Genomic DNA, 25,430 nt, shown 5'->3' on the forward strand with positions numbered 1-25,430 from the left:
CAGCGGGACGGCAGGCCAGAGCGGGACACAATGAGATGGGCGGCCGGCGGTCCGCAGCGTAGTACGCGGTCCTCCAATCACGGCCGTCCTCTCCACGGTGGAGTGTTTAAACGACGGCCGATAAGCCCACTTGTCAGCGCCGAGATCCCCCGCCAGATAGCTGCTGTCTACGCCCACGCTTTGTCAACCGCACTGATTTCCGCGACGACATTTGAAAGCAAATGACATGCGAGGAAACTAAACAAACTCGTGCACCGTTCAGAAATTTGATTTTTTTTTCCCCGAGAGGGAAGACAGCTTATCAAATAGTTCTCGTCTCGCTATGATCACATGCTCAAAAGCTCATCATACTTATTTACAGATGGTAGTTCAGATGGCTCAACCACTATGGGACTTAACATCTGAGGTCATCAGTGCCCTAGACTTAGAACTACTTAAACCTAACTAACGTAAGGACAGCACACACATCCATGCCCGAGGCAGGATTCGAACCTGCGACCGTTGCAAAAGCGCTGTCGCGGACTGAAGCGCCTAGAACCGCTCGGCCACGGAGGCCGTCTACTTATTTACCCGTTTTTTGGTTTTCAGCCAGAATGTCTTTCCTCTTAACACGATACTTCGACACCTTCCATAGATCTCTTTGTCAGATGTCGAGCACAGGTTTCCTTGCCCGCTGTTTGAACTCCACCAGAACTTTCTACGAGAGTGGGCGCTGCAATAGCGGTTGATTCCTGACGCCGTTAAACCTTAAAAGAGCCCCCAAAAGTTAAAATGTTGCAGAAAGACCGTGATAAAACGTAAAAGAGTTACTTAAAACGATTCTAATTTATTCTTCAGTCCCAGTTGCACATTTTTAATTGCGTGACATGTTTCGATCACTCTGGATCGTCTTCAGATCTAAGTAGTTGCGCCAGCAACCGTCTTGCCTGTTCTAAACCTCGTATCAGAGTACTGACGCGTCTTCTTCGATCTGAAGACGATCCACACTCATCGAAAAGTCTCATGTAATTAAAAAAGTGCATCTTCGACTGAAGAGTAAATGAGAATTGTTTTAAATAAAGATACGGTTACTGATTCTCTCGGAACGAATATGGTCGGCTTTAGTAAAAGAGTTCTGTTGCTGTTGCAGTCTTCAGTCCGAAGACTGCTTTCTCCACGCGCCTCTCCACCTACACATAACTACTGTCATCCACATGCTTTCGAGCCTGCTTACTGTAGCGAAGTTTCGGTCTCCCGCTAAGATTTTCCTCCTCCACCCTCCTACTCGCACGCTTCCCCCCCCCCCTCCCCCCTCCACTACGAAACTGAAAATCCCTTTCGTTCCATTGTTGCAGATAAGGCACCATCAGCAACAGCTAATTTAGTTGCCTGATTGGACACAGGTAACGCTGCCCACTGTCCTATATCGCGGTTCCTGCCATGTTTGCTGATTTCCACAATGCTTACCATAACACCCATACACACACGGTGAGGTGGCTGGTGAAGTACAGATCTAGATGTTGAACATAGTTTAAAAAAATGTTATAACTACGAAGAAAGAGGTGCCATAAACAGCTGCCCGTCAAATTGTATGCTGCCAGATTTTCTGAAGGGTTTTCAAAGGGTTGCTTATAAAACAATAGTTATGCATCATAATCAAAGTAATTTCTTATAACGTGAAGTGAAATAACGAATGTTGAAGAAGTTTCAAGAATGAGATTTTCACTCTGCAGCGGAGTGTGTGCTGATATGAAGCTTCCTGGCAGATTAAAACTGTGTGCCGGACCGAAACTCAAACTCGGGACCTTTGCCTTTCACGGGCTAGTGAGCTACCAACAGAACTACCCAAGAACGACTTACGCCCCGTCCTCGCAGCTTTACTTCTACCTGTACCTCGTCCCCTACCTTCCAAACTTTACAGAAGCTCTCCTGCGAACCTTGCAGAACTAGCACTCATGAAAGAAAGGATATTGCGGAGACATGGCTTAACCACAGCCTGGGGGATGTTTCCAGAATGAGATTTTCACTCTGCAGCAGTGTGTGCGCTGATATGAAGCTTCCTGGCAGATTAAACATCCCCCAGGCTGTGGCTAAGCCATGTCTCCGCAATATCCCTTCTTCCAGGAGTGCTAGTTCTGCAAGGTTCGCAGGAGAGCTTCTGTAAAGTTTGGAAGGTAGGAGACGAAGTATTGTGTGATGTAAAGCTGTGAGGACGGGGCGTGAGTCGTGCTTGGTTAGCTCAGTTGGTAGAACACTTGCCCGCAACAGGCATAGGTCCCGGGTTTGAGACTCGGTCCGGCACACAGTTTTAATCTGCCAGGAAGTTTAGTTGACGAAGTTCTTTGATGAGAAACATGACGTGTTCTAATCATTTAGTGGATTGCACTTTCAATGACGACGGCAACGAAAGCTTCCAGACGTTTATAAGTGCGCATACACTTCTCACACAAAATGTTATGAGCATCTGCTTCACAGCGCGTTGGTCCACCGTGGAAAAAAATGCAACATCGAATCTTCGTGGCATGGATCCGACAAATCTTTGTCAGGTTTACAGAGATATGTGGAACAAGACGTCTACGCACAGGTCACGCAGTTCCCGTAAACTACGGACAAGGTTCCCAATAATGTCCCAGGTGTGTCCCATCAGGCGAATTTAATGGCCAAGATATCAACATGAGTTCATAACCATGATCCTCAAACTATTGTAGGAAGATTCTGGCCTTGTGTCACAGACTGCTATCCTGCTGAAAAATGCCATCATTGTTGTGGGAGACATCAATCATGAACGGATGCAGACTCTCCTCAATAATGTTCAAGCAGTTCACATCTGTCATGGCGCCTTCTACTAGTGCTATACGTCCAATAGAAGCCTAAGTGAATGCCCCTCATAATATAATACTGTCTTCAGCAGCTTGCGTTTCTAGCAGCTGTTCAGTTGGATGATGTATCCAGACACGACCATCGACCTCGTGCAAACAACAAATGTAACTCATCCGAACATACCACAAGCTCCCACTTGTTAATGGCCCAGTCTCGACGATCCCATCCCCACTGCAAACGTAACTGACTTATCATTGATTCAGCATGGGAACACGAATGGGTCGTCTGCCTTGGTGCGCCATCTTCAACAATGTGCGCTGAACGATTTGCTCCAAAACACTGGTTCCCGCAGCGCTGTTGCAGTCTGTCGTCATTACTGCCATAGATCACCCCTTATCCTGCTGTATAGAGGAGGTAATCGTCTCTCATCTCCACGTTCTGTGACGAGGCGTGGAGTCGAAAGCCTTGTTGCCTACTCGTGGCTCCACCGTTCTTCAACCACTTCCTGTGGACACCCACGACAGCTGGACGCGAACAGGCCACCAGCTTCACCGTTCCCAATATGCTCGTACCGAGGCGCCAGGCCGTAACAACCCGTCCTTCGTCAGAGACAGTTACGTCAGTGGTTTTCCCCATTGGTGGCCCACTTCATTACTAGAATGATTCCCAAATCGTCTCTGTTCTGCTTAAGTCTCATGGTGGGCAGTGGTCTTAATGTATGTACCCTTTGGCAAGTATGTTCATTAACAAATTACTCTTCAAGTCTGCAGGTGACTTTGCCTCGTAGCCAGTGTGTACACAGAAATGCATTTGGTCAGTGTGACCTAGCGTCTTCTGACTTTACTCTTAAACTGCAGCTTTCACCTAAAAGAAACGTAAAAGAAAGAGAAGGGAAAGTTCTCCTCACGAAAACAAACCAACAGTTAGCGGGCTTCCTGGCGATTGCGGGTTCAAACGGTAAGAAAGAAGAGCGCAAGGAGATTGTCCAGACAAAGCAGTTTACGAAAGCAAAAAGCAAAAACTAACATCACATGTACTCATTGGAAAGTGCCATTATGGGCCCAAATTTGCTTTGAAAAATTTTAATAAAAATGTTACCTTTTGAATCAACTTTGACACAATATTACTCTTTACGATTCTGTACGAGAGATACCACTACCTTCCCTCACAAAATGTTTCCATTTATTCCTTCTCTATTAGAAAGGAACGTATGTCTCCCTCCCAAAATGACGTTAAAACTATAAATCACAGTGGTGAATTATGAACACTAGTTTACTCAATATACATTCAAGAAACAGCCCAACACTGTTTACAGCAATATGAATTACGCTCTTGACCACAGACTGGCGCTTATCTAATCGTTATCGGAATTCGTCCAGAAGATGGTAGTGACTGCGTAGGGTGAAGTGAAGTAAGTAATGCCTAAAATTGCCAGCAGTGGAGAAAGAGATCATTACGTAAATTATTAAAATCTAAAATTTCTTTACAAAATTTTTTGATACCTAGACTAATTTTACATAAAACAATTCAAACAAGACGATTAAAAACAATTTAAATAAGACGATTATCTAGTTTCGGTTGTAAGTAACTACCGTCTTCCGATCTTGCATATATAAAATGTAGGTTGAACACGAAATAGGTGGACTATAATACGAACGCATGATGATTGCTGCTGCTATATACAGTTCGTGTTCGGCCTACATTTTATGTATGCATGGTGTGAAGATGGTTATTAATTACAACCGAAACTAGCTATGCTTCTTATTTTAATTGTTTTTATGTAAATGCAATCTAGGTGTTAAAACATTTTTGTTGAAAAAAAGCAATAAAGCTTTTGTGTTCCACGCCTTTTCGACGGATCTTGATTCAGATCCGCTACTTATTATACTTAATGAGCTTCACATATGGCCTGTTGAGGCTGAATAGACCGTGTGGCAGACGTTCTCACTAAGGATTAATCAGTGTTGGTCTCACGGAATCGAACCCCCAATCTTTGCGTTTGCACCCGACCACGCTAGGCACTAGCTCTCTGAGTGCATAATACGAATATCTGTATAACGGGCAGCAATTACAGCCGTAACTGCCGTCCATATGTTAATTTCAAAATTTATTGCGCAGATTATTAAATATTTAGAAGAATTCACAACGAAGCATAACTTTTTAAATAATTATTATATCAAGAATCCATCGGAAAACTACATTCAAATCATTTGCTGGTTTCAGAAAGTACGCCGTGTGATCTGTGTCCACAGACAGCGACAAAAAGTGTTATGCAGAGATCCAACTTTCATAAAGTGCTGATTATACAGGATAGTCAGTGAGAGCTATATCACACCCGGAGAAAGGATAGATCATAGCTGTCAAAGAATAAGCCAACTCGATAAATAATTGTTTTTCTGTTATTCCTGCTGGAACTCACGATGATTAACGTCTTGAGGAATGGGTTCACAGCCTTCTTAAATCGTTTGAGTTACGCCATTTCCGCTTGTGGCTGTATATTTTGTCCGCAAGGGATAAGAAACCCTAATATATCTGCGCCCATAACGGCACCAATTAATATAATGTTCCGTGTTGATTGCTTTTATTTACATACAGCGTGTCCCAGGAGTAATTATTCAGGGATATGACAGGAACGATAACTTGAAACAAAAAACTTCAAACGGACTTACGACGTATCCCGAATGGTTTCCGAGATAGAACAATTTTAATGCACATAATTATTTATTCATTGTGTTACTCAATCCATTGTCATCGTTTACAACGTACCACAGGAGTTTAAGCAAGTGGAGACGAACAATTTGATTTGGGACACTTATGATCAATCATGTTGGGAAAGTACCTAAAGTTGGTCTGCAGAAACTATCTAAGCTATGCCGGCCGCTGTGGCCGAGCGGTTGTAGGCGCTTCAGTCCGGAACCGTGCTGCTGCTACGGTCGCAGGTTCGAATCCTGCCTCGGGTATGGACGTGTGTGATGTCCTTAGGTTAGTTAGGTTTAATTAGTTCTAACTCTATGGGACTGATGACCTCAGATGTTAAGTCCAATAGTGCTCAGAGCCATTTGAACCATTTTTTATCCAAGCTACAGCACACGTGCGTCGCGTGCTATTTTCAGTATTCTCTCGTTCTCTACGCTCGTCACGCAAGACACGTAAAAGTTTTAAAAATATATATCCCGAACACCTCAGAGCCTTAAAAAATAACAGTACACATTCCACTTTTTCAGATCATCTCTTACACGAAAACTGCCACACTAGCAACACTGAGACTGATCTTAAGACCCTCGCAGGGCAGCAACAGATTCTATCAGAAACGCATAATAGTGGGAAACTGACACTTATAAAAAAAAGCAGTGAGACAATGAGAGAAAGTCTTGACTGAAAATACAACAGTTTGCAAACAAAACACCGTTTCGAAGCGTTAAACACACTTCTGCACATAAAACATAGTAATCAAATACTCTCAAACTTCCCAAAACATCTGTTTCCCAATCCCTCGCCTAACTCTTTTCAACTCTCTCTCTCTCTCTCTCTCTCTCTCTCTCTCTCTCTCTCTCTCAATTACAGACACACACACGCCCACACCAACGCCCAGCCACACTTACAGACAAACACACACACACACACACACACACACACAGCCTTCCCCCACCAGACACAACACAGTATTTCTCACGAAATATTCAAAATTAGACACACACAGAACATAACCAAAACCATTAACATTTGAACAGCGACAATAACGTAGTGTCTCTCTGTGGGTATGGAGACGTAAGTAGTTACACAAATCTCTTTTTGTGAAAAATGCATGCGAAGAAAAAAAAAGGTGAGAGTGAAATATATAAATTTGTGAAAACAGTGTACACGATAGCAATTGGAAGGGATATCCACCAGAGATACACAACAGAATGCGAAATACAAGTTCAATAATATACATAACCACTACCCTCGAAAAAGTATTTCAGAAACAAACAAATTTCTTCATGACTATTTTGCAGATGCTGTACCTTAGGTGCAACGACAACTGAGGGTTATCTGTTGAGAGGCCCGACAAACGTGTGGTTCCTGAAGAGGGCAGCAGCCTTTTCAGTAGTTGCGGGGGCAACAGTCTGGATGACTGACTCATCTGGCCTTATAACACTAACCAAAACGGCCTTGATGTGCTGGTACTACGAACGGCAGGAAGCAAGGGGAATCTACAGCCGTTATTTTCCTGAGTGCACGAAGCTCCAGTGTATGGCAGATTGGAGAGATGCGTGAAACCTGTCTGCGGAGTGAAGACAACAACAACAACAACAACAACTACTACTACTACTACTACTACTACTAGAACGACAAAAAAAGGACAAAAAATAGCTCACCTGTAAAAATCCATTTTCACTTTCAGTGTAATTTCCTGATGAGTAATGGAAACAAACCAAACAAAACGCACATGTTGCAAATTTTAGGTTTAAAATAGATAAACGAATATCGAATGATGTATTATATTTTATAGAAATAAATTTGAACCATACTGTCGCAACATCTCTGGGTAAACAAGAAAGAAACAAATTGTTTTTGCATAAGACGAACTTTAAAAAATCCAAATTTAAGTCGCAAACATGGAAGAAACGTCAACAGGAACTGCCGACCCTAGCAGGATGATTCTTCAAAGCCGTGCCAAGTATTATTACTATATTACACAGAGATTATGAAATAAAAGTAAACAAAAGAAAAGCGAAAACAATGAAGTCGAATTAAATCGTATGATGCTGAGAGAATTAGAGCAGGAAATGAGACACTAAAAGTAGTAGATGAGTTTAGCTATTTGGGCAGCAGTATAACTGATATGGTCGAAATAGGAAGGATATAAAATGCAGTCTGGCAAAAGCAAGAATAAAAATACTCAAAAAGAGTAGTTTGTTAACATATAACATGAATTTAGTTCAAATGGTTCAAATGGCTCTGAGCACTATGGGACTTAACATCTTAGGTCATCAGTCCCCTAGAACTTAGAACTACTTAAACCTAACTAACCTAAGGACACCACACACATGCATGCCCGAGGCAGGATTCGAACCTGCGACCGTAGCGGTCGCGCGGTTCCAGACTGAAGCGCCGAGAACCGCTCGGCCACACCGGCTGTCATGAATTTAGTGCAAGGGAGTATTATATGAAGGTATTCGTGTGGACTATAGCGTTGTATGGAAGTGAAACGTACACGATGAGGAGTTGTGACAAGAAGAGAAGTTTCCGAGACGTGGTGCTACAGAAGATTGCTCAAAATTAGATGAGCAGGTCAAATAATAAATGAGAAGATACCAAAACAAGTGAGGGAAAAAAGAAATTTATACCACAACCTGATTAAAAGAAGCGACAGGTTTCCATTTGGCAATGGTAAGACGTGTGTGGGGCAGAAATTGTAGAGGGAGGCAAAGACTTGAATACAGAAAGAAGGTTCGAAAGGAAGTAGACTGCAGTAGTTAGATGAAAAGGCGTTCACATGAGGTACTAACGTGCAGAGCTGCATCGAACCAGTCTTCGGACTGAAGACCACAACAAAACACTGTATTAAAAACATAATGTTTACATCAGTGCACTCGTCCAAAAATTTGCGTACCTGCGGCATACAGTTGTTTTAGGAGCTATAATAATAACAAAGTTTCACAAAATGAGATTTTCACTCTGCAGCGGAGTGTGCGCTTATATGAAACTTCCTGGAAGATTAAAACTGTGTGCCGGACCGAGACTCAAACTAGGGACCTTTGCCTTTTGCGGGCAAGTGCTCTACCAACTGAGCTACCCAAGCACGACTCACGCCCCGTCCTCACAGCTTTACTTCTGCCAGTACCTCGTCTCCTACCTTCTTTCAAAATAAGACACAATCAGATAAAAGTACAGGTTTAGTGACCTGAATTTAAAAGGCAATGTATCTTCCTTTAACTTATTTTTGCAAGTGAATGGCGAGAGCTGAGTCATGAGAAAGAGGTAATTCATTTCAGTGAGTGACCAGTTCCGATCCCATCTCTTTAAGTACAGTTTTGCCCATCCCTAGATTGAAACCAGTCACAGGCTGGAAGCTACCCGCGGTCTAGGAGAACTACGTAACTCAGTGATTCCTTCATCCTCTGGGTAGAATCATGGTTAGGTGTAACCAATATAGAGGGGCCAGTCAAATGGAAACTAGACAGATGGTAAAAAAGTAAGTAAACTGTTTATTACGTCGGAAGTAATATTAATACGTTGATCCCACTGTGAGAGAATACGGTTAATGCCTTCATGGAAAACCGACGTCACGACTGTCTTCCTTCTGGGCTTCTAAAAATATGGAAGTCGCACGAGCAGAGATCGGTACTGTATGGAGGATGTGTAAGGGCTTCCCAGCGAAACATCTGCAGCACAGTCGAAGCAACGTTGGCACCATATGAGTTCCCCACATGCTCCATACAGTCCCGATCTCTTCCCATGCGATTTCCATATGTTTAGGAGCACTGAACAAAGACAAATTGGTTCAAATGGCTCTGAGCACTATGGGACTTAACATCTGAGGTCATCTGACCCCTAGAACTTAGAACTGCTTAAACCTAACTAACCTAAGGACATCACACACATCCATGCCCGAGGCAGGATTCGAACCTGCGACCGTAGCGGTCGCGCGGTTCCAGACTGAAGTGCCTAGAACCGCTTGGCGAACAAAGACATTCGTGGGCTTCGATTTGCTTCGTACGAAGAAGTGCACGCCTGGATACAACCATGGTTCTCTTGACTCACAATGGGAGAAATATATAAGGGTCAGTCAAAAAGGTGAGGGCGTTCCTCCAGCGTATATGCAACGTAGCGGAACTGCAATGCGTATATACAGTGTGACTCACGAAGATATGCAAATATTTTGATATGATATTCTACAACTAAAGAAAAAATTTCATATAAACATAGGTCCGCAAATGTTCAGTTACGGAGTTACGGCTAATAAAAATTTTGCCTGAAATTTAGCAACTTCGCTAATATGAAGCCACCGCAAAACTGTACGAGGTTAAAGTAAAGCACGATTTGCATTTATTTTGTTGTTTGTTGATCTGATGAATCTAATAGAACAAGTCCCAGACGTGTATCTGCAGTAGTTTTCCAGGACATCCAATGAAGCAAAGACGTAATTTCGTAAAATTTTTAATTTATTAACTATTTGGCCCAATTTGTTTTTTAAATTCCAGACAGTTGCACAAAGTTCTCAACAGAAGTTGTAAAGGATTTAATGTTGGAAAAATGATGGTAATAACAACTGAAACTGTATGAATGTGTCAGATAATCTGCTTTTATTAATACCATAGCACACGTGAATTTATGATAACCAGAAACATTCTTGTTATGTTCTTTCACTGAACAATACAAAAAACTAACTCGTTTCAAGGTTAGGAAATGACTGAGACAGCTCACTAACGGGTGTCAACAATGACATAAACGTATCTAGTTCTTAATGGCAACTAAACAAATTTACTTGTATAATAATCTTTGCTTCTCTGGATGTTCTGTAAAACTACTGCAGATGCACGTCTGGGACAAGTTTTATTAGATTCATCAGATCAATAACAAAAAATAAATGGAAATCGTGCTTTACTTTAACCAAGTACAGTTTTTCGATGGCTTCAGGTCAGCGAAGTTGCTGAATTTCAGGTAAAATCTTTTATCAGTCGTAACTCCGTAACTAAACATTTGCGGACCTATGTTTATATGAACTTTTTTCTTTACTTTTACTTGTAGGATAATATACTAAAGTACTTGCATATATTCGTGAACCTCCCTGTGTAAGCACCGACTCGTAGGCAAGGGCATTCGTATCTCTCCGACGTACTTGCGGTAAATGCGGTTACGTTAACTATAGAGACTTTTTTACCAAATGCGTCTAAATAGGACGAGCGTGCTGGTATTCTTTTCACGGCTCTCGAAGGATAAACACGTAAAGACATCCATCGGAGAAGGAAGAATGTGTACGGGGCAGCATCTCTGTCGAAAAAAACCGTTGTGGAATGGTGAGTCAAGTTCCAAGCTGGTGATACATTCCCATATCTCAAATGTCGTGACACAGATGTTGCGCCAACTCGAGCACCCGCGATATAGTCCTGATCTCTACCCATGCGATTAACGTGTCTTTGGTCTCTCAAAAAAGGCCTTGAAGGATCGAGGATTCCTGTTAGGCGAGGGTGTGCGGCAGGCATTTACAGACTTCCTTATGGAACTCGACACGGTGTTTCAGCAAACGGCTATCTTCAACCTGGTGCGTCGGTCGGATGATTGCCTCACCGTTCACGGTGATTTTGCCTGATTGCCATACCGATTCTGGACTGTGATGGACTTGGATTGGAAACTTTTCGATCATCCCTTATATTCACTTACGGCGATTACGTTTAAAATAGTGAACAGTCAACTTTTTTCCGTCTGTCGCGTTTTCATTTGACTGTCTCTTATATTAAGTTATCGGCTCCCAGAGATGATTTTTTTGTATAACTATAAGCAAAACTAATTGTTTCGTGTTTTGTGAAAATACTCGTAAATCGTAAATCTGATTGTACAAATGTTAACATTGTAATTCAGTTTTATAAACTGTTTTTGCACTGAATGAGAGAATGTTGTTTAAAGCAATTTTTGTTTGCATAACTGGATACGTGAAGTGTTCGACGCACGAATGTACGAGCGTATATTGGTAACATGAATATCTATGAAAGAACATTGAGATTCCATGGCGTGTGGGCGTTCTAAAAAGGGACGAAACACACACAGAAAAAATGCCTATTAAATGAACTTAAAAGTTATCTTGAGTTATGAATAAAATGCCACGTGGTTATTTGAAGTCATTCTCTTTGCAGAAAACAGATGGACATCGTTTGATGCAAGAAGAATCGGGCGAAGTAGAGCCGTCAATACAACTACACTCGACGCAATAACCGCTTAAACGTCGCTAGCAATTTGGAACATACAACGATACTTTTGGTATATTAATGTGTACGAAGAATGATCACTTCTAGTGATTGGGTTGCTAAAGGGGCTAGTTTTTCTCTTACTACGACTTATATGGGTAGACGTTTGTGATCTCTCTCTGGTGTTAGACAAAAAATGGTTCAAGTGCACTCTAGGCGCTATGGGACTTAACATCTGAGGTCATCAGTCCCCGAGACTTAGAACTACTTAAACCTAAATAACCTAAGGACACCACACACATAAATGTCCGAGGTAGGATTCGAACCTGCGACCGTAGCAGCAGCGCGGTTACGGACTGAAGCGCCTACAGCCGCTCGGCCACACCGGCAGGCTGTTCTTAGTCGAAGACAGAAGTAATAAATACTTGTCAGTACAAGGATCAGATTCCGATAGATTATGTGCTGGGCTGCAAGGGGCTGCACTAGCACTCCCTGTCTTGGAAGAAAATACACCCAAAAGAAGATGAGGAAGTGAAAATTGTATTATTATACTATTTAAAGAAATAATTATTTCGGTAAAAGTTTTGGGGAGAACCTGAGGCGTCTAGACTGTTGCCCAAAACTGTTTAACACCTTCTCAACGATTTCCATGCCCTCCTTGACACTTTTTATGTGAACACTGAGCATGCAAAGGCCGATGAGCGCCGTGTCTCCCATCGCAGACCCATTTCACGTCTTGACATCTCGCAACGTATTATATGTATATTCAATACTACATGTTGTCGCTGGAATAATCAGACCAATCTTGACTGCGTTGCACACAGCTGGGTAAAATGGAGTGGCTTGAGCAATCAAATCTGCGTATTCCATGGATTCATTTAAAGTCATATCACCAGTATTATTTGCCTTACACATGTACCACTTGGTAGCCGCGGGAATAAGATTCTGTAAAAAACCTCCATAAATGTTCTCTGTCTTCTTCAATGGATGAAATTGAAAATCTGTCTAATTTTCATATGTTTCCAGGACGGAGCTGCACAGGCGAAAATTCTTTCTTGTGCGTAGAAGAAAATCGATCTCTCAGTCAGGAAATTGTTGAGTCTGGGTATGGGCTGAACAACATATTCTGAAGAACTCTTCTACATTTTCAGTTTTTTGACTGAACCTCTGGATCTACCTTGTCACTTCTCAAGGACGTTTAAATTCAGCATCCAGTTCTTCGCAAATTTTGTAACTTTCTCGAAGATGACCCTTAAATCTATCACGGTATTATCGTGGTATGATTGAAGCACATCCGTTAATTTATTTATGTGGCCATGAACTATCTTTACATCTACATCTACATTTATACTCCGCAAGCCACACAACGGTGTGTGGCGGAGGGCACTTTGCGTGCCACTGTCATTACCTCCCTTTTCTGTTCCAGTCGCGTATGGTTCGCGGGAAGAACGACTGTCTGAAAGCCTCCGTGCGCGCTCGAATCTCTCTAATTTTACATTCGTGATCTCCTCGGGACGTATAAGTAGGGGGAAGCAATATATTCGATACCTCATCCAGAAACGCACCCTCTCGAAACCTGGACAGCAAGCTACACCACGATGCAGAGCGCCTCTCTTGCAGTGCTGCCACTTGAGTTTGATAAACATCTCCGTAACGCTATCACGCTTACCAAATAACCCTGTGACGAAACGCGCGGCTCTTCTTTGGATTTTCTCTATCTCCTCCGTCAACCCGACCTGATACGGATCCCATACTGATGAGCAATACTCAAGTATAGGTCGAACGAGTGTTTTGTAAGCCACCTCCTTTGTTGATGGACTACATTTTCTAAGGACTCTCCCAATGAAACTCAACCTGGTACCCGCCCTACCAACAATTAATTTTATATGATCATTCCACTTCAAATCGTTCCGCACGCATACTCTCAGATATTTTACAGAAGTAACTGCTACCAGTGTTTGTTCCGCTATCATATAATCATACAATAAAGGATCCTTCTTTCTATGTATTCGCAATACATTACATTTGTCTATGTTAAGGGTCAGTTGCCACTCCCTGCACCAAGTGCCTATCCGCTGCAGATCTTCCTGCATTTCGCTACAATTTTCTAATGCTGCAACTTCTCTGTATGCTACAGCATCATCCGCAAAAAGCCGCATGGAACTTCCGACACTATCTACTAGGTCATTTATATATATATTATGAAAAACAATGGTCCCATAACACTCCCCTGTGGCACGCCGGAGGTTACTTTAACGTCTGTAGACGTCTCTCCATTGATAACAACATGCTGTGTTCTGTTTGCTAAAAACTCTTCAATCCAGCCACACAGCTGGTCTGATATTCCGTAGGCTCTTACTTTGTTTATCAGGCGACAGTGCGGAACTGTATCGAACGCCTTCCGGAAGTCAAGGAAAATAGCATCTACCTGGGAGCCTGTATCTATTTTCTGGGTCTCATGAACAAATAAAGCGAGTTGGGTCTCACAGGATCGCTGTTTCCGGAATCCATGTTGATTCCTACAGAGTAGATTCTGGGTTTCCAAAAACGACATGATACGCGAGCAAAAAACATGTTCTAAAATTCTACAACAGATCGACGTCAGAGATATAGGTCTATAGTTTTGCGCATCTGCTCGACGACCCTTCTTGAAGACTGGGACTACCTGTGCTCTTTTCCAATCATTTGGAACATTCTGTTCCTCTAGAGACTTGCGGTACACGGCTGTTAGAAGGGGGGGCAAGTTCTTTCGCGCACTCTGTGTAGAATCGAATTGGTATCCCGTCAGGTCCAGTGGACTTTCCTCTGTTGAGTGATTCCAGTTGCTATTCTATTCCTTGGACACTTATTTCGATGTCAGCCATTTTTTCGTTTGTGCGAGGATTTAGAGAAGGAACTGCAGTGCGGTCTTCCTCTGTGAAACAGCTTTGGAAAAAGTTGTTTAGTATTTCAGCTTTACGCGTGTCATCCTCTGTTTCAATGCCATCATCATCCCGGAGTGTCTGGATATGCTGTTACGAGCCGCTTACTGATTTAACGTAAGACCAGAACTTCCTAGGATTTTCTGTCAAGTCGGTACATAGAATTTTACTTTCGAATTCACTGAACGCTTCACGCATAGCCCTCCTTACGCTAACTTTGACATCGTTTAGCTTCTGTTTGTCTGAGAGGTTTTGGCTGCGTTTACACTTGGAGTGAAGCTCTCTTTGCTTTCGCAGTAGTTTCCTAACTTTGTTGTTGAACCACGGTGGGTTTTTCCCATCCCTCACCGTTTTACTCGGTACGTACCTGTCTAAAACGCATTTTACGATTGCCTTGAACTTTTTCCATAAACACTCAACATTGTCAGTGTCGGAAGAGAAATTTTCATTTTGATCTGTTCGGTAGTCTGAAATCTGCCTTCTATTACTCTTGCTAAACAGATAAACCTTCCTCCCTTTTTTATATTCCTATTAACTTCCATATTCAGGGGTGCTGCAACGGCCTTATGATCACTGATTCCCTGTTCTGCGCTTACAGAGTCGAAAAGTTCGGGTCTGTTTGTTATCAGTAGGTCCAAGATGTTATCTTCACGAGTCGGTTCTCTGTTTAATTGCTCGAGGTAATTTTCGGATAGTGGTTCAAAATGGTTCAAATGGCTCTGAGCACTATGGGACTTAACATCTATGGTCATCAGTCCCCTAGAACTTAGAACTACTTAAACCTAACTAACCTAAGGACAGCACACAACACCCAGTCATCACGAGGCTGAAAAAATCCCAGACCCAGCCGGGAATCGAACCCGGGCGTGGGAAGAGAGAACGCTACCGCACGACCACGAGCTGCGGACTCGGATAGTGCACTCAGTATAATGTCACTCGATGCTCTGTCCCTACCACCCGTCCTAAACATCTGAGTGTCCCAGTCTATATCTAGTAAATTGAAATCTCCACCTAAGACCATAACATGCTGAGAAAATTTATGTGAAATGTATTCCGAATTTTCTCTCAGTTGTTCTGCCACAAATGCTGCTGAGTCGGGAGGTCGGTAAAAGGAGCCAACCTAGCTCGGTTGTTGAGTGTAACCTCCACCCATAATAATTCACAGGAACTATCCACTTCTATTTCACTACAGGATAAACTACTACTAACAGCGACGAACACTCCACTACCGGTTGCATGCAATCTATCCTTTCTAAACACCGTCTGTGCCTTTGTAAAAATTTCGGCAGAATTTATCTCTGGCTTCAGCCAGCTTTCTGTACCTATAACGATTTCAGCTTCGGTGCTTTGTATCAGCGCTTGAAGTTCCGGTACTTTACCAATGCAGCTTCGACAGTTTACAATTACAATACCGATTGCTGCTTGGCCCCCGCATGTCCTGACTTTGCCCCGCACCCTTTGAGGCTGCTGCCCTTTCTGTACTTGCCCGAGGCCATCTAACCTAAAAAACCGCCCCGTCCACGCCACACAACCCCTGCTACCCGTGTAGCCGCTTGCTGCGTGTAGTGGACTCCTGACCTATCCAGCGGAACCCGAAACCCCACCACCCTATGGTGCAAGTCGAGGAATCTGCAGCCCACACGGTCACAGAACCGTCTCAGCCTCTGATTCAGACCCTCCGCTCGGCTCTGTACCAAAGGTCCGCAATCAGTCCTGTCGACGATGCTGCAGATGGTGAGCTCTGCTTTCGTCCCGCTAGCAAGACCGGCAGTCTTCACCAAATCAGATAGCCGCCGGAAGCCAGAGAGGATTTCCTCCGATCCATAGCGACACACATCATTGGTGCCGACATGAGCGACCACCTGCAGATGGGTGCACCCTGTACCCTTCATGGCATCCGGATGGACCCTTTCCACATCTGGAATGACTCCCCCCGGTATGCACACGGAGTGCACATTGGTTTTCTTCCCCTCTCTTGCTGCCATGTCCCTAAGGGGCCCCATTTGACGTTGGAGCTCCCAACTACCAGTAAGCCCACCATCTGCGACCGCCCGGATCTTGCAGACTGAGGGGCAACCTCTGGAACGTTTACTTGAAGTTAACTGCATTCGACTTTGGCAGAGTAGCCTGCAATCACTAAGAACGTCACAATATTAGGTTGTCGTGTAGAACTGATATGCTTTGAATTTCATTCTAGACTTTGATGCGTTGTGTGAAAGCTCTTATAGAGCTCGTGCAATATTAATAAGGTTCTTACTAAATTTTCTGATACTCTTGTATTTTGCTGTTCGACGTGTTTCACATGAGGGAGCGATATTTGGAATTTTGTGGATGTCCTTTGTTGTCCCAGTAGCATTTCTCATTTCTCTGACATCCTTCAGATCATCGATGACAACATTTTATATATGGCTTACACAGTGCAAGAATAGTGTTGTAAGATACTTGTTTTTAATAATATTTTAGGCACCACCCACATAATCAGCGTTGCACCGCAGCCATCGTATCCTTCAGCAATAAGTTTGTTTATGTCCAGATTACCACCTTCTAGAAGCTGAATAAAAGTCCCTCAAATGGCTTTCGCGCTCAGCTGTTTGAGTTGCACATGCCCCAGAAATTCTTCACAATTTTTTTTTTTGTTTTGTTTGTTTGGTTTTTTTTTTTTACCTTCAACGTAACGCATATAGCGAACTCTAATCGCTAATTATTGTGTACCATTAATGTCGGCAATCTCATCAAACAAAACCGAAAAAGAAGAAGGCTACTGCAGTTCCTTAGTTATTTTGTTTCTTACAACAACGTAATAAATTTCAATCTATTCATTTAGAAATTGATGAGATATTTACATGGAGGTTTTATCCCCCGCCTCTGATTTTTCAAAATCTCGTTCTCAGAGTCAGCTCTAAAGTGTGAAAACAGAACCACCATCGACCGTACGCGTAGCGGAAGGTCATTCTGTGCTCAAAATAATGTTTTTGGTACAATTGGCTGACCTTTCGCACGGTTTTCTTCAACTTCCTAGTAATATGCTGTTTTTAAGCATTCATGAGCACTCAGTCCCTTTTTGCCCATGATCTGTGAAAATGTTTTTGAAAAAGCCAAGTACCACCATGCCATTTACTTTTCGCATGAGTCTGCTCATCTGCATGAATCTTTCGAAATTTAAGGCAAGGAGAGATGGTAGGCTGTCTTTGTAGGCCGTGCTGTACTGGAGGCCTAGAAAAACACTGAAGTCCTTTAGCTGCAGCCAAGTAGGCCAACCACGGGTAGACTGTAAGCCACTCAGGTCGAAAGGTTCTTTAACAATCAAGTCTTACGTCATTTTTAAAACTGTACATTTTACTGGGAGTCCAAGGATCTTTTAACAGCTGCAAACACAGATCACCATTGAACCCAAACACAACCCAATATCTAATAACGAATTAGTAGCGCTATTGTCAGTGAAATTGAGCGATGCGTCTCGTAGAATAACTTTACTATTACCTGTAGGGAAAAGAAGAGATTTTCATTGACTAACGTACGTATGCTTACACTCAAAAACTGAACAAGTGTGTGTTCACTAGAAATTAATGATTTTCTAGTGAGAAATATGTAAAATAAACCCTATTTCGTTATTTTACGGAATGCGGTCGGCGTAACTCACAGTACCCCGATCACAATTTTAAATGAAAACCATAAAATTTCCCAACCTAAATTCGTGGGCAAGTAATTCGCCATACCCATTCACAGTATTTAAATTACAACCAGTGTACTGGTAAACCATACATGACAGTGTCAAACAGTCGATACACACGAGATACATCGCGTGCACAACATCCGTTAAATTACCCATTAGTTCAGCTCCAGAGACGAGCGAGGTTAACGTGTGTGGAGACAACAAAAGACACCGCCGTTAATTTGGATACAAATGTAACATACCTGATTGGAAGCCGTAATACGTATAAGAAGTATCAACAAAAACATCGATGTTGATCTTGTACACAAATAATTACTCGTGGCTACTAAGCCACACACACACACACACACACACACACACATTTCGCAGCGCGGGAGGCACTAGTAGGGACGTTGTAACATCCACGTGATAAATTTTTGGCTACAGTGCGACGAGAGGAAATTATGCCTCTAACAGTTATAAACATTATGTATTCGACGTACAGTAAAAACTTATAAATATTAATTATTTATATAATATTCTACGATGTAATTGGACATATCGATATGTATCATACAAAGACAATGATAATTGTAAATTCCTTTTATGATCTGCGTTTGTCTTCCTTTGTTTTTACCTTTTGTTGGTTGGCTTTTGTAGGTTCAGCACGCAAGACGCATATCAAACTGAGGTCTGTTAAGAAATTGTAATTATTTGTTAATTATTGCTTGAAAATAGAGTTCATTATTATTATAAATATGAGTGATTAATTATCTGTAACTCTAATTCCTCTCTCAGTAAGCATTATCTGTGTTAATTATTTCTTTCCGCTGCAACGAGCGCAGCCATTGATGATAGCGATTTGTATCGCGTGTTTGTCTGTGTTTTCCTTAGAAACAAATCAAATGTTTGCTTGATGAAGTCTAAATAGTGCACAATACGAAAGTAGAGTTTCTGTAAAGTTCAATAAGCATTTAAAATACTTATTTGCTCTAACAATAGAAAGTCTCTATCAATTGTCTGCCGCCATCTTAACAATTATCACAGCGGCAAATTCTAATTACGCAACTCTGCAGACATAAATGCTGAACGTAATACAAATATGTAAAAATAAATGTGCACCGGTGGTCCCGAACTCATTTTAATGAAAATGATTCGAATCAGATTGGTTCTTTAAAAACAGTGCTCATAGCACGATCCTTATAAGAAACTTTTCTAGCTGATGTATGGAGCCGAAATTAATTACGCACGAGTTGCGAAGAATATTGTTTCAGGTAACATATGTCAGTGTTGTGCGCGGCTGATATTCAGTGGTTTTAATGATCAGTTTGCTGAAGATAACTGCTTCCATCTTAATCAATAGTTGTACAGAATCTGTTGTATGAACTGTGATTTAGTGACACTTACACAACTTACAGACAACACCTTAACACGACGTTAACTTGAGAGTTCTTTAGCAACTTGATCAAATCTTTAGCCGGGAGAAAAATTATTTAGTATTTACTCAATGTAATAAAATAAGATTATCACTTCCACTTACAAATTAGTTAAATATCAAACCACTGAGTAACCCAGCGAACGCCACAACGTCTTCTGGAGATGCAGTTTCAGACGCAGGAGCGAGAGTCGTACACGAATATCGCGCGATTTAAACTTGGTGTAAATGCCAAATTTTATGTAAGTTGGCCTACTTACCCATAACTGTAAGATTCCGCTGGTATAAATTATATCGTTATAGTGCAATGTATAGAGTTAGATGCCATATCCCGTGAAAAAAATCCTAGCGGCACCCATAACTGGAAGTATGTTGAACATACCAGTAGATGTTATGTGGTTAACAATGAAAGAGGAATGAAATTTGTGGTCAGACGAGTGAAGAGAGCCGGCCACAGTGGCCAAGAGGTTCTAGGCGCTTCAGTCCGGAACAGCGCGACTGCTACGGTCGCAGGTTCGAATCCTGCCTCGGGCATGGATGTGTGTGATATCCTTAGGTTAGTTAGATTTAAGTAGTTCTAAGTTCTAGGGGACAGAAGACCTCAGATGTTAAGTCCCATAGTGCTCAGAACCATTTGAACCATTTTTTCGAGTGAAGAGATAAAAGCAGAAAGAGAGTCGAATGTGCTTCGCCACAAATGGAGGTACTGTGAAACTCGTATCCCGTTACTCTCTGAAGGGGCTCGAATAAATGAGGATGTAAAACCTATCAGTAGACATATTTTATGTTTCTACTCGATTTCAACTTAACGGACAGCGCTGCTGAATAACAGTAACATAGCAAACATATATTTTACAGACTGTAAGACATTAGGTCTGCTGAGACATTTATGTGCGCAGACGATTAGGCAGACTCGTGAACTACGTCGTCAGCTTTAGTGACTGTTACATGGCTGTTAACAAACTGAAGTGTAGATGACCTACGATACAGTCCAGTACGATCATATTATTATGAAACTTAAGGATATTGTCCCCCCATGAACAATGGACCTTGCCGTTGGTGGGGAGGCTTGCGTGCCTCAGTGATACAGATAGCCGTACCGTAGGTGCAACCACAACGGAGGGGTATCTGTTGAGAGGCCAGACAAACGTGTGGTTCCTGAAGAGGGGCAGCAGCCTTTTCAGTAGTTGCAGGGGCAACAGTCTGGATGATTGACTGGTTGTAACACTAACCAAAACGGTCTTGCTGTGCTTGGTACTGCGAACGGCTGAAAGCAAGGGGGAACTACAGCCGTAATTTTTCCCGAGGGCATGCAGCTTTATTGTATGGTTAAATGACGGTGGCGTCCTCTTGGGTAAAATATTCCGGAGGTAAAATAGTTCCCCATTCGAATCTCCGGCCGGGGACTACTCAGGAGGACGTCGTTATCAAGAGAAACAAAACTGGCGTCGTACGGATCGGAGCGTGGTATGTCAGATCCCTTATTCGGGCAGGTAGGTTAGAAAATTTAAAAAGAGAAATGGATAGGTTAAAGTTAGATATAGTGGAATTTCTTCTACATGGATTTTATACCTACTCCGAATTTAGCTTTTGTTTAATTTACTGCTTGCTCAATATACAGATTGAATAACATCGGGGAGAGCCTACAGCCCTGTCTCACTCATTTCCCAACCACTGATTCCCTTTCATGCCCCTCGACTCTTATAACCGCCATCTGGTTTCCGTACAAATTGTAAATAGACTTTCGCTCCATCTATTTGATCCCTGCCACCTTCAGAATTTGAAAGAGGGTATTCCAGTTAATATTGCCAAAAGCTTTCTCTAGCCTACAAATGCTAGAAACGTAGGTTTGCCTTTCCTTAATCTTTCTTCTAAGATAAGTCGTAAGGTCAGTATTGCCTCACGTGTTCCAACATTTCTACGAAATCCAAACTGATCTTCCCCGAGGTCGGCTTCTACCAGTTTTTCCATTCGTCTGTAAATAATTCGCGTTAGTATTTTGCAGCTGTGACTTATTAAACATAGTTCGGTGATTTTCACACCTGTCAACACCTGCTTCCTTTGGGATTGGAATTATTATACTCTTCTTGAAATCTGAGGGTATTTCGCCTGTCTCATACATCTTGCTCACCAGATGGTACAGCTTTGTCAGGACTGGCTCACCCAAGGCCGTCAGTAGTTCTAATGGAATGTTGTCTACTCCCGGGGCCTTGTTTCGACTCAGGCCTTTCAGTGCTCTGTCAAACTCTTCACGCAGTATCGTATCTCCCATTTCATCTTCATCTACATCCTCTTCCATTTCCATAATATTGTCCTCAAGCACATCGCCCTTGTATAGACCCTCTATATACTCCTTCCACCTTTCTGCTTTCCCCTCTTTGCTTAGAACTGGGTTTCCACCAGAGCTCTTGATATTCATACAAGTGGTTCTCTTTTCTCCAAAGGTCTCTTTAACTTTCCTGTAGGCAGTATCTATCTTACCCCTAGTGAGATAAGCCTCTACATCCTTACATTTGTCCTCTAGCCATGCCTGCTTAGCCATTTTGCACTTCCTGTCGATCTCATTTTTGAGACGTTTGTATTCATTTTTGCCTGCTTCATTTACTGCATTTTTATATTTTCTCCTTTCATCAATTAAAATCAATATTTCTTCTGTTACCCAAGGATTTCTACTAGCCCTCGTCTTTTTACCTACTTGATCGTCTGCTGCCTTCACTACTTCATCCCTCAGAGCTACCCATTCGTCTTCTACTGTATTTCTTTCCCCCATTCCTGTCAGTTGTTCCTTTATGCTGTCCCTGAAACTCTGTACAACCTCTGGTTTAGTCAGTTTATCCAGGTCCCATCTCCTTAAATTCCCACCTTTTTGCAATTTCTTCAGTTTTAGTTAGTTATCCTGTCTTAAAGAATGCGTTTAGAGTGATATTGGTGTAAAGGGATGGTGAGAACTGATGGAATGTGAGGGCATGCAACAGAGCGCGAGACAGTCTATCGTGGAACTTATCGTGAGACTAGCTAGTCTTTAAGGCATAGTTGCAGACAGTGCGATAATTTGTTTTATAGACACGGAAAAAACCAACATCCAGAAGCTGGATTTGTCCGGTGGTTGCAGGTGGTATGAACTGCGATGTCATACACTTTTCGGGAGGGATAGTTTGCTCTAAAGGAGTATGATTTTTATACCCAGACCAGGAGACAAGAAAAAGCAAGATACTTTTGCCAAAGGCACTGCTCATACCATAATTGTAGTTCTCTTACGCCCATTTTCCCAGTTTAGCTTGATGCGACGTAAATATCCCCTACTGCGCTTGCAAGGTCACGCACATCAAAGAGAATCTTAGGGGACAGAGCACCTCCAACTTCTCAGAGCTCAATGAATACATTTCCAGCCAATTGACCATCCAGATTAACAGTTGACATAATTGTATACGAATGCGTTAAGGTACTGATGCCAGTTGATCTTGATGCAACTTCCTTGGTACCTCTAATATCCGGGGTTTCTTTCACATGAATTTTCTCTTCAAGCCCCGATTGAAAGGAGTTGAAAACAAATTGCTTACTCGGGCCGATCTCGCAGTTTACTGTGCATCGTCAAGTTACGCTTTGTTTTAAATTTCGTTATCTTACGTCTTTAAAGAAAATGGCTGTGAGCACTATGGGACTTAACTTCTGAGATCATCAGTCGCCTAGAACTAAGAACAACTTAAACCTAACTAACCTAAGGACATCACACACATCCATGCCCGAGGCAGAATTCGAACCTGCGACCGCAGCGATCGCGCGATTCCAGACTGAAGCGCCTAGAAACGCACGGCCATTACGTCTTTCAGTTCTGTAGCACAGTTTGAAGTATGCAACCACCCACTGGTTCCCTTGACATCACTGTAATCTATAAGGCGCGCAATTTGATGTGGATGACGTAGTAGGTCACTATCGTGCACATCCTGTAAATTGTATAGAGCATCCTTGAAATGCGCAAACACCAGTTTTTGTAACAAGTGCCCCTTGTCCTCCGTTGAGTATGCGGACTTATTCGAAATATATCTATAATCAATTTTTTTCTTTACTATGCTGCGGATGATGTTCGATATAGTTAATTATGTTTAGTACCCACTGCTTGGGTAACGATTATCCTTTACTACTTTTCACTGGAGACGAGATATGGGACTTTCTGTCCGACAAGGATGATGAACTACATGGTTCAGGATCACTTTAACTTGTTAAGAACCTATCGTTATCATTGTACTCCTCATGTACATTGTCCGCACAGTCGAGCGTATACGACTCCACACATTCCACTGACTCATCTTGCAGAAACACTAATATTTCACCTTCCTCTTCTTTGTCACTTTTTGACGTTCCTTACATTCCTTTCTGACGGAACGTCAACTTCGGCGACTGTTGTTATACACATAATGCAATGTTTGCTTTGTTCATCGTTGCCATTGCTCTGCTTTGTATCAACAGGGATAGTGCTGTAGTGCTGTTGTGAAGTACTCGTCGACTGAGCACTTCATCTACAGTCCGTAGCCTGATGCTGTGCTCACCATTGTACACCTCGAGTCCTGCACCTTGTTTCCATCAGCATCCAGCATTGTGCAGAGTGAAAATCTTATTCTGGAAACATCCCCAAGGCTGTGGCTAAGCCATGTCTCCGCAATATCCTTTCTTTCAGGAGTGCTAGTTCTGCAAGGTTCGCAGGAGAGCTTCTGTAAAATTTGGAAAGTAGGAGACGAGGTACTGGCAGAAGTAAAGCCGTGAGGACGGGGCGTGAATCGTGCTCGGGTAGCTCAGTTGGTGAAGCTCTCACCTTACCGAAGCGGGACGGTGGCCTCGATCTGGTTAATGTGAGAGCCAAGACTGCGGCACTTTACGAGGTGCATTCAAGTTCTAAGGCCTCCGATTTTTTTCTAATTAACTACTCACCCGAAATCGATGAAACTGGCGTTACTTCTCGACGTAATCGCCCTGCAGACATACACATTTTTCACAACGCTGACGCCATGATTTCATGGGAGCGGCGAAGACTTCTTTAGGAGTCTGTTTTGACCACTGGAAAATCGCTGAGCCAATTGCAGCATGGCTGGTGAATGTGCGGCCACGGAGAGTGTCTTTCATTGTTGGAAAAAGCCAAAAGTCACTAGGAGCCAGCTCAGGTGAGTAGGGAGCATGAGGAATCACTTCAAAGTTGTTATCATGAAAAAAATGTTGCGTAACGTTAGCTCGATGTGCGGGTGCGTTGTCTTGGTGAAACAGCACACGCGCAGCCCTTCCCGGACGTTTTTGTTGCAGTGCAGGAAGGAATTTGTTCTTCAAAACATTTTCGTAGGATGCACCTGTTACCGTAGTGCCCTTTGGAAGGCAATGGGTAAGGATTATGCCCTCGCTGTCCCAGAACATGGACACCATCATTTTTTCAGCACTGGCGGTTACTCGAAATTTTTTTGGTGGCGGTGAATCTGTGTGCTTCCATTGAGCTGACTGGCGCTTTGTTTCCGGATTGAAAAATGGCATCCACGTCTCATCCATTGTCACAACCGACGAAAAGAAAGTCCCATTCATGCTGTCGTTGCGCGTCAACATTGCTTGGCAACATGCCACACGGGCAGCCATGTGGTCGTCCGTCAGCATTCGTTGCACCCACCTGGATGACACTTTTCGCATTTTCAGGTCGTCATGCAGGATTGTGTGCACAGAACCAACAGAAATGCCAACTCTGGAGGCGATCTGTTCAA

Source organism: Schistocerca piceifrons, chromosome 2 (assembly GCF_021461385.2).
Source record: "Schistocerca piceifrons isolate TAMUIC-IGC-003096 chromosome 2, iqSchPice1.1, whole genome shotgun sequence".
In the NCBI taxonomy this organism is placed as follows: domain Eukaryota; kingdom Metazoa; phylum Arthropoda; class Insecta; order Orthoptera; family Acrididae; genus Schistocerca; species Schistocerca piceifrons.